General features: G+C 45.1%; 1 long non-coding RNA gene across 1 annotated transcript; it reads left to right on the top strand.

Annotated features, from left to right (window-relative positions):
• The first annotated feature begins 807 nt into the window (after positions 1-807).
• LOC142657767 (uncharacterized) lies at positions 808-9,353 on the top strand. Its single transcript, XR_012849973.1, has 2 exons — positions 808-1,013; positions 1,801-9,353. It is a non-coding gene; the product is annotated as an uncharacterized LOC142657767 (long non-coding RNA).
• The last annotated feature ends 1,550 nt before the right edge of the window (positions 9,354-10,903 follow it).

Raw genomic sequence — 10,903 nt, 5'->3', positions numbered from 1 at the left:
TCTTCTTACTCTAAAGTCAAGTTATTTCCACTTAAAACCTTCTTCTTTGAAAATGTTAAAAAAGCCAACAAAAAAATTATCCTGAAAACTCTGCTGAGCCGCACTAACGTGTGATTGTGTTTACGCGGAATGGCGTCCTCTGATAATGCCTTAATGTCCTCAGCACTTGAAAATGGACCTTGACTGACTTTAGAATTAATGAGAATAACACAGCAACAGGAGAGAGACTTGGACCATTACAATAATCATTGAATCAAACTTTCCCCGAAACATTGTGTTTGCAGAACGTATTTTACAGAGTGCTTTATAAATGGATGGAAGAAACTCATGAAACCTTAGTTACCATGATAACGGCTGGCTTTATTACCATAGAAACTCAGCCAGAGTGTGTGACAGGAAAATAGCACTCGGATTTGCTAAGTTCAAAATAAGCATTTATGATAAGGACGATCAATGAATTCAGCTTTGTCATCAGAAACACGAGATAAATAAACTGGAGTGCTGACCTCCACCTGTTCGCAATGCTGTGATGGGAAAACCAATGATATTGGATAATCTGAGAGAGTGATATTGTCTGTAACTATGTTTTTGTTAAGGCTACACTGAGAATTTTTGAAGTGATACTGATTGATTTTTGTAGGCAATGAACCACTTAGGGAAAGTGCCAAGGACTGCAAGGGATGAGGAGGAGAGGTTCAAAGTTCATGAAATGCCCAGGGATCCAGGATTGGTTACATTGTGGTGCGAGGGGTGTGGTAAAGTTAATAAATATGAAGGTTCAAGTACAATTCCCCCTCTTACCTTCTGCTCCAATGAGAAGTACAACTTCTGTAGAGTGGGAAGATCTTGAGCTTCCATTTTCGGTTCTTTTCTGCCTTCATCCTCTTCCTGATGGCTGACGAACTCCTGCAGGTTGCACAGCGGGTGGCTCTTGAGGGGACCGCCTGGCTGGAGTCACTGTTAGCAGGGAGTCAATTAACTGGCCCAAGAGCAGTTACCAGCAGCTACTCAAGGTAGGCCTCAACGCGTGACCCATCCCTCAGCTAGATTAAGCCCTAGCCCAACTGCCAGGGGTGCTCACCAGTCTCGTGTCACCTCCGCTGCCGGTAGTGGTAGCGCCGCAAGTGCAGCTTGTGGGGCCGAGGTAGTGGAGCACACAGGTCAGAAGCGTTCCTCCTCCGTTGCTTCAGCGTGGGGATGTGATTCCTCCCTTCCTCCGCCCGACCTGTTCCTCCTATCTCCCGCCTCATGGGCCGCAGAGGCCCGCATTGCAGGCAGCTACAGTGGCTCTAGTGACTCCTGCACTCGCTGTTGCGGAGCAAAGGGTGAGGAGTGCTAATACCACTTTACTTACAGGCCAGGACAGCGTTGAGGCGGTGCCTGCGTCAGATGTGGCCGAGATGGTGTCCTACCATGCGGCCTGTGTGTAGGAGCGGAGTCTCGCCAGAGTGTGGCAGGCGGCTCCACTTACGGCTGCTCCCAGCGCTGCTGCTTCCTTATAGGGACAGGAGCCGCCTATGAGAGGGAAGAGACTTAGGCACAGGCAGAAAAGACAGGTGTCTACCAATAAAGCCCAGCTTACAGATGAGCAGACCGTGTGGTCGATGGTATTGAACGTGCAACCTGCAGTATTGTCAGAAGTTCACCCATGGTCACGCGGTACTGGCCAGTTGCGTGATGCGCCTAGTTGCTCCCTTCCCAGGGGTTCTAGTCAGACAATAGATCAAAGCATTGCTGGTTCCAGGGAGGATGTTAATGTCGGTTGCAACTCCTCTGCCCTGTCACTTTTTTCTTCCACAGGTGCCGTACCAGAGATGTCTCAGGGAGGGAGGAGACATCGCTCGAGGTAGCATCGCCGCCATAACCGTCACAGACGTCAAAGGTCCCCGTCATCATCCTCCAGTGATGTGATATACCCTCCTCTTCATCTTCTTCCTGGTCCCCGTGGGAGTCGGCTAAGGATCGTTCAATGAGGCGGGATCACGGTCGGCGTCAAGAAGCGCTTCACCTACCCGCAACGGCAGTTCCGGAGTCTTCCATTGCCTGTCCGGCAAGAGGAAGTCAGCCTTTGGTTCCAACGATCTTGCCTGCGGACAGTATACCTTCAGGAGACACTACGACCTCTGCCCCCGATGAGTCTACATGTAATAACGCATGGCTCAATAAGAGCGTTTTGTCTGGTATTGATTTAGTTTCTGTTTTAAAGGCTGTAGTAGCTGGCTTAAACGTGAATGAGGGTGCTCCTGCTTCCTCGGTTCCGCCAGGGGGGACTAAGCTCCCATCTGCGAAGGAATCAGAATTGAGTAGTTTAAAGTTTATGGACTCCATATTTTGTTGCGTGGCTTCTCTCGGTACTCACCTGTCAGCAGAAATCAAGGAGAAAATATGGAAGAATGATTTCGTTGACATTTGGTCGTTGGTTTCTATTGAATAGGTGACTGTTGACAAGGGGCGCACTTTTGAGAAGGGTTTCGATAAAAAAGTGGCAAAGACATTTAATAATTGGCTTCAGGGTTATTTTATCCTGGCGCGCGTAATTTGTCAGCGCTTCCCCGAAAAAAGGGGCAGAAATGTTCATATATTTTGATACAATATTTAACGCCCACAGGCTGCACGGGGGTGCGGCATGGTGGAGCTATAATGAGGAATTCCGCTGTCGTTTGGCTTTGGCGCCTGACATTAGTTGGGCGTCAAAGGCGACTGACGTCTGGTTGCAACTCATTTTAGCCAAAACTGGGAAGCCCAAACGTCCTGTTTCTCAAGCGGCCGCAGCTTCAGGAACCGCTCCTGGAGCCGTGGCCACTCGGTCCACAGGGGTCTGTTGGTTGTACAATGAAGGTCACTGCCGTTTCTTTGCAAATTGCAAGTTCTGTCATGAGTGCTCCATCTGTGGGGGCGATCACGCGGTGCTTAGATGCTTCCAGAGAGGCAAGCAGCCGGCTAATGCACCTCCTTCCGGCTCAGCAGAGAACGCCGGTGATCGTCCGCGAGATGGGGCCTTGGCTAGATCGGTACCCCAGGAGGCGGGAGGCAGGTCTACTCATTGAGGGTTCTAGTTTTGGTTTTACCATACCCTACGAGCATACGTTTACGTTGTTATTGTCAGACAATTTGAAGTCTATCAGTGAGAACATCTACGTAGCATGGAAAAAGATTGCAAAAGAAGTGTAGTTGGGTTGGATGGCTGGCCCCTTTTCGGAACCCCCATGTATTCTAACCTGAGGGTTTCCCCCCTTGGCTTCGTGCCCAAAAAAGAGCGGGGTCGTTTTAGACTTATTCCTAATTTATCCTTTCCTCGCGGGGCATCGGTCAACGACGGTATTCCCAGGGAAGATTCGATGGTTTCCTACACTTCATTTGACATCGCGGTTCAATTGGTGTGCGTTGCAGGCCGCGGTACATAGTTAGCGAAGTCTGATTTTGAAGCTGAATTCCGTTTGCTGCCTGTTCACCCTGATGGTTTCCAATCACTCTGATGTTGTTTAGATGGTTCTTTTTATGTGGATATGTTTGCCTATGGGCTGTTCTATTTCATATAATTACTTTGAGATGTTTCGTTTTTTTTTGGAATGGGTAGTTCGTTTTGAATCTGCTTTTTCTTCTGCCATTCATTATTTTGATGATTTTCTGCTTGTCGGCCCTAAGGAGTCGGGCCTGTGTGGGTATTTGTTGTCAGTTTTCCGGCACATGATGGCGCATTTCGGTGTGCCAATTTCTGAAGAGAAGACCGTAGGCACCTCCCCGGTGTTGTCCTTTTTAGGAATTGAAATTGATATGGCTTTTAGGTTACCTGATGATAAGTTGGCTAGTTTAGTGTTGCAAATTGATCAGGTGGTGGGGTGACGGAAGGTGACGCTGCGACAAATGCAATTCTTACTGGGTTTGTTGGTTTTAGCATGTCGTATAACCCCAATGCGTAGGGTGTTTTCGAGGCGATTATCCCTGGCTACTAAATGTGTACAACATCCTGATCATTTTATACGGGTGTCTGCTAATATGCGTAAGGACTTGTTTGTTTGGCTGAATTTCTTGACTTCCTTAAATGGGCGCGCGGTCTGTCAAGAAATGGAAGTCTCTAATGTTGACTTTCAGTTGTTTACGGATGCTGCTGGTAGTGATGGTTTTGGTGCGATATTTGGCCATAGCTGGTGCAGGTCTCCTTGGCCAGTCTCTTGGTTTGATCTTGGATTGACCAAAAATTTAACCTTGTTGGAACTTTTTTCCATCATTGTAGCAGTGGAGTTGTGGGGTCATGAGATGGCTATTAGACACATTCGTTTTTGGACAGATAATATGTCTGTAGTGCATGCTGTTAATGGCTTGTCATCTGGTTTGTTGCCCGTGTTAGCTTTGTTGCGGTATTTAGTCTTGAGATGCTTACATTTTAATGTATGGTTTCGGGCAAAACATGTTTCGGGTGTTTGTAATAAAGTGGCTGGTGCATTGTCTCATTCACTGATGTCGTTGTTCCGGGACTTGCATCCAATGGCGTTTGGAGAGGGGGAGCCCCCCCGTCACTTATGGACCCTGGTAGAGGAGAACTTATAAGTCTGTTGATGGGCTCTGTCGTTCCGTCTACATGGAAGAGCCATTGTAAGTTGTGGTCCTTGTGGTTAGAGGTAGCTGATAATGTTTTTCTGGTTGATGACAACCGACATTTGGATGTTACTTTAGAATTTCTGGTTCGGCTGCGTAATTCTGGCAGCAGCGCTGCTACAGTGTGCAGACATTTGGCCGGCATGGCCTTTATGTTCAAGTTGTGGGGGGTTACTAATGTCACAAAGGCCTTTGTGGTGTGGCAAGCGCTTAAAGGTTGGAAGAAGGAGATAATTGCACAGGATCTGAGACGTCCCGTTTCCTTTGTATTATTGGGCAAAATATTGGTGGCAGTGTTGCAGGTGTGTCGAGATCATTATGAAGCTGCCCTGTTCCGTGCATCTCAGAAAAATAAATCTTATACTTACCCAGAATTCTGTGCTTCTTCGTCCAGGCCAGCCTCCTGGAATGCCGTTTCATCCCATGTGAGTGCTGCAGCCAATCACATTCTGTAGCGGCGGTCACATGGGAAGAAACATCATCCCAGCAGGCCGGCCTGGATGACGTCAAAGGGCTGGCCTCCTGGGATGACGCTTCATCCCATGTGAGCGCCGCTGCAGGTCTCCTGGGATGAAACGTCATCCCAGGAGGCCGGCCTGCTACCAGGGCAGCTGAGTGATGCAGTTTTCCACAGCGGACATTCCCGTGCAAAAAACTGCATCACAGTTACAGTCTGCAGCGGTCACATGGAACGTCATCCTAGGGCTGCGGAACCTCAGGATGTTATGAAGTCGGAGGGACGCGTTGCTATGATAAGTATATCCATTTTTTTTTTCATTACAGGATTTCCGCAGTGGAATTTCTACGTGGTAGGCTTTTATACAGGGCCCAGCAGACAGGATCACACATGGATTGCCTGCTGGGCCCTGTATCTAAGTCTGCCTTGTTGTAGGCTTAGATTCAGGGTCCAATAGACAGCATCACATATGGGCCCTGTATCTAAGCCTACCATGTGGTAGGCTTAGATACAGGGCCCAGCAGACAGGATCACACATGGGCCATGCATTGAAGCCTACCATGTGGTAGGCTTAGACAAATGGCCCAGCAGACAGTTTCACATATGGTGTAATACTGTCTGCTGGGCCCTGAATCCAGGCCCATATTTGCCCCTAGGCACTAGTACTCTGCCCGAGGATTCCAGCACTGCTCTCAACGTCACTGTCCATATATGGACAGAATTACTGCCTCAAATATGCACCGTGTGAACACGCCATTACAGTTCAGGGACCCCACTGTAGTGCTGTGTTATGGTACATAGCGACAACTGGCTTAACCTTTTTCAGGCTGTTGGACCAGATTCATTTGAAGTTGTAAGCTGTCACAATACACTAACATTCCCTGACTTAATAGCTCTTGAAGCTTTCCATATATTATTTCTGCTATTTGCTCCTGAAATGTTTATATTTTCAACATAATTTGTGTCATCTGTATGCAGTGGGAGGTCAGACATATAAATGCTGTAGCTAGGGAGGATGTCCGTCAGTGAGCATTGAGAAGTATTGTCATGAAAATTCCTATTCCCATAGTTAGAAATAGTTCCCGGCAGTCGGAGTATTTCTTTAGACAGACATTTTCTACAGTGGTGGATAACAACACCTCTTTGTGTCATGATATGGAGGAAATAAGCTGGGAAATCACCATAGGAGATATTCTTGCGCAGGGTTCCCGAGTTGACAACAATTTATAAATTGAAAGACGTTGTGTAAAATCTTTGGACATTTGACCATTTTTTAGAAGCTGATGTCGCTTCTACAGATCCAAACACACTGGTTTTGGAGAGGACTATATCTGCCCTGCGGCGCCTGGTCAGTGTGCGGATCTTCACTAGGAACAGGTTCCTTTTCTTAAAAGGGAGCAGAGAAGTGGTAATATTCTATTGGCACCTTGTCGGGTGTTATTGTACTATGCCCTAATTTTATGAGAACTTCAGTATTTGTATTTTTCCTGTAGAAGATAGGCTGTGTTTACATGCAGCCCAGTACGGTATTCGAAAATTAGTTGTGTCCTAACCGTGCTGAAGTATATAATTTGAAAATGAGTTCTGTAAAGGCGTGTTCAGACGTGGCGGATGTGCAGTGGAATTCCACTGTGGACTTGCTGCCGTGGAAATCCGCAAAATACATTTTATTTCTTTGGTTCTATTGATGTTTAGTTTACTTAGTGCAGTCGTTGCAGAAAACAATGGATCGGAAAATAGCTTGTGGTGCGGAATTTACATTCTGCCGCATGCTCTGTCTCAACGCCATTAAGGCCTCATGCACACGACCGTAGCCGTGTGCACAGCCCGTGATTGCGGCACGGCCGGCTGCGGACTGTCATCCGGGGGCAGCCCGCAAATCACGTACTGTGCACACATTGATTTCAATGAGCCCGGACCGCAAATGCGGCCTGTATAATGACATGTCCTATCTTTTTGCGGTCTGGCTCCCGACCAATGCACGGACCGTGGAAATCACGGTCGCGTGCATGGACCCATAGGAATGAATAAGTCCGCATTTCAACTGCAGATTTGCGGGTGAATTGCGGCTGCAAAAACACGTTTGTGTGCATGAGGCCTCAGTCACTATGTAGCTTGAACCTTCGAGGTACAGTACTCCACTCCCATTGTAACCACAACGGCTGGATACATGATGCTGTTGAAAACAATAGTGCAAATAAGTGACTACAGTCAGAAAAAGTAAAAGCATCTGATTGGTTGTTGTTGGCCACAGCGTTGTATTTCTTTTTCTCTGACTGGGTTAACACATAGTACAACAGACCCATTATTAGGTTACTACACAGAATTATATCAGTGTCATGGGAACGGTTATGTCACTTTACATTGTCGTATATACATTTACCTTTTGGACCACTTACAATCCATACAGCTTCTCATAGTTCCATCTGCACAGAACATGACAGTCTTTATTAAGGCACGACTGCATATCTACAACACAGCTTCTTGGCTTACATCTACTGACTTCATCCTGTTACACTCATGTTGCATAATACATTCAGCACGCAACATGAACAGTTTAATGGATTGTTGTTGTTATTTCTAGCTTATTTGTGCATTTATCCTTTTCCGAATTTTTTGCTCAAATCTGTATGTATCCTTTTTTTCTCAGAATCAACTAAATTGGGCAGATATTTAGAATCCCATTGATTGTGTAAATGGAGGTGTCCAACTAGTGATACCTCCAAGATTTGGTCCCTGCAGTACTGATCCCTGGGACCACAGTTGTAAAGGTGGTAATCTGTTAATTTTAGTTTGTAAAAATCTTGTCATATGAAGACGCCATTTTTAATAACTTTGCATACCATTCAGGCACAATATACAGAGTTAGAATAAATTCACACGTGGAAGATTTGTTCCAGAAATTTCTGCAACTGATCCGTATATCTGAATGAAGTTTGAAAAAATCCACGTGCATGCGCCAGAAACAACCACATTAAGATGTATGGAATGGATTTTCAGTTACAATTTCTAGAACAACTCTGCTGCGTATGAATATACTCTGTGAAAAATACATAATTGACTATGTTCACACTGCTTTTTGTTCTCCATTTAATGTATATACCGGGAAAAGCTGCTGACACATGTTAAATGGAGGCTGTGATAAAAATGCCTAACTGTGGCATCAGCCACTTATAGACTAATATGGGATACGTTTAATGCAGGGCTGTTTTAACACATAGGTGGGCCCAGCGCAAAGATCTCAAGATTGGGCCCCTTGCCTATTGATTTTCATACCCAGCCTACCCATACACACGTTGGGTCGGCTGTTACAGAAGTGAGCCCAGGGTGTTTGGGAGCAGATCACTATGAAACTTACATTAAAACAGTGGACTTGTCTGTGCCAGAGAACCAAACACGGCGACAGGGAGCAGATAGGGGGGTAACTGCAACAGGGAGGAGACGAGAGAGCAGTACATACACAGACCTCCTGGGACATTGCCGCTCTTCCTCTCCTGTGGTGTCAGCACCCCTAACAATTTAGCCAGACCTTTAGCTGACGATACAGAGGGTTACATATGCATTAACTACTGTATTTAAGCCATCTGCTAGAAACAAATTTGGGACTTTGAAGAGTGACTACATTACCCATAAAACTGGGGATAAGAGAACAAGAGAAGGACCTGGGTATTCTGGTTACAAGTAAGCTAAGCAGCAGTACTCAATGTCAAGCAGCAACTGCAAAAGCAAATAAGATTTAAGGATGAATAAGGGAATCAGTTTAGGGCTTCACATTGCAAAAAGGATATAGGATAGCTGGATAGGTTTCAAAGGCAGGTGACTAGATAATTGAATGGAATGGGAGGTGTCTCTTACAATCAAAGGGTAAAAAATATGGGCTTGTTCAGCTTGGAATAAAAGAAGCATTAGAGGGGATCTTGTTATTATGTATATGTTTGGTCAATAAAAGAACTAGGGAATTATTTGTTCTTTCCAAGGACTTTACAAAAAATCAGGGGACACTCATTGCGTGTGGAAGAAAGACATTTCAGATATCAGTACAGGACAGGGTTCTTTACAGTTAGAGTAGTGAAACTGTGGAATACACTACCTGAAGACGTAGTAATGGCAGATACTATGTCAGCATTTAAAAAAGGGCTAGATGATTATTAACTGCCAAATGGCATTGGGGTTATAACTAATCTATCAATGAATGATGTGTAATTTATTGAGAAAAGTTGAACTAAATGGACCTGTGTCTTGTTTCAACCTATGTACCTGTAAATAGTTTTTTTTATTAAAGTTTGCAAAGTAAAGAACAGTCACAATCTGAAATATTTGTTTAATTCCCATAGATGCAAAAATAAATAAGCAAAAATATCACAATAAACAAAACTGCAGTTGGAAAGAAGTAACAGTAAGGGACAGTTCACACAGAGTTTTTTGACACGTTTTTTGATGAGGAAACCACGTCGGAAAACGCGCCAAAAAATGTCCGAATATGCCTCCCATTGATTTCAATGGGAGGCGGAGGCGGTTTTTTCCCGCAAGCGGAAAAACCGTCTCGTGGGAAAAAGAAGGGACATGCCTTTGGGCGTTTACATCTCTGACCTCCCATTGACATCAAGGGGAGGCAGAGAAAGCATATTTTGCCTCCGGCGCTAAATGGCCGCAGGCGAAAAACGGTGTGAAAAACGCGGCAAACAGCATGCAGGCAAAAAAGTTAGTGTGAACATACCCTTATATCGCAAATACACATTTGAGTCATAGTGTGTGTAATAAAAAGCATATACCATTTACAGAAGAAATACTAAATAAAAATAAGGTAAAATAAGAATAAAAGAAAAGGGGGGATAGGAAAGGGAACGTATAAGGAGAGGTGGCAGTCTGAGAGGTAATTACAGTTCTGTAATCAGGAAAGTATGGAGATGTGGATAAGTGTAACGAATCCAGGTACACTACAGTTTTTGCATTGCTATCAAGCAGAACGCTGGTAAGTTTTCCACTGATCAACAACATGTTGCACATGCACAATTTAACACCTCTAAATGGGACTGTTTGAGAGTGGGCTCTAGTTATTTTGGCATCTGCTAGATAGATATATGATAAACTTCCAAGGAAACAGGTTAATGGGTAGTTGGGGATTGCATGAGTAATCCGGCTGGCAACAGAGTACCACCCCATCATTAATTTGTATGCCACTTTCTTTAATATATAAGCCACACCGCCAACACAAGAAAGAAAGTAAAAGCGTAACACATAAACACCTAATCACACAGTCAGGGACAAATTTTGCTTTTTCATTCAGGGACAAGTCTATGCTACCAATTTGAATACAGCACTGATCAGTCACAGGCAAAATACATAACAATTATATCCAGTAGCTAACAGGTGACGTTTTCTCTGAGTGAAGTTGTTCCTTTTCTTTTCCATCCGGCCCAGAACGTCATGATGTCTTCTGCCAAAGACTGCAGCCTTTGCTGCTAAGACAGTTTTGGCCAGGGTCGTATCTATAGGCGGTGCAGAGGTAGCAGTCGCACCCCGGCCCTGGAGCCTGGATTGGGCCTAAAGGCCCCTCTGCCACATAAGAAAACACCAGTATTATAAATGGCACATAATAGGTGGGGACCCTGTTACAGATTTGTAGATTGTATTGAGGCCCAAGAGATTTAATGTACATCTCGCTTCTACAGCCCCTTTCCATCCCCTATAACAACACAAGCATCCCCATACTGATGCCCCCTATAAATCTGGGCTTGCCTGTCTCCGTCAGTCCCATAGACATTAAATAAAGTAGCTGAGCGCATGTTTGACCACCGCTCCATTCAAATGGGAAATTAGGACCCCAGTTCTAGTGGTTGGTTGGCAATT

This window comes from Rhinoderma darwinii, chromosome 7 (genome assembly GCF_050947455.1).
Source record: "Rhinoderma darwinii isolate aRhiDar2 chromosome 7, aRhiDar2.hap1, whole genome shotgun sequence".
Taxonomy (NCBI): domain Eukaryota; kingdom Metazoa; phylum Chordata; class Amphibia; order Anura; family Rhinodermatidae; genus Rhinoderma; species Rhinoderma darwinii.
This window is presented reverse-complemented; position numbering and strand designations above follow the sequence as displayed.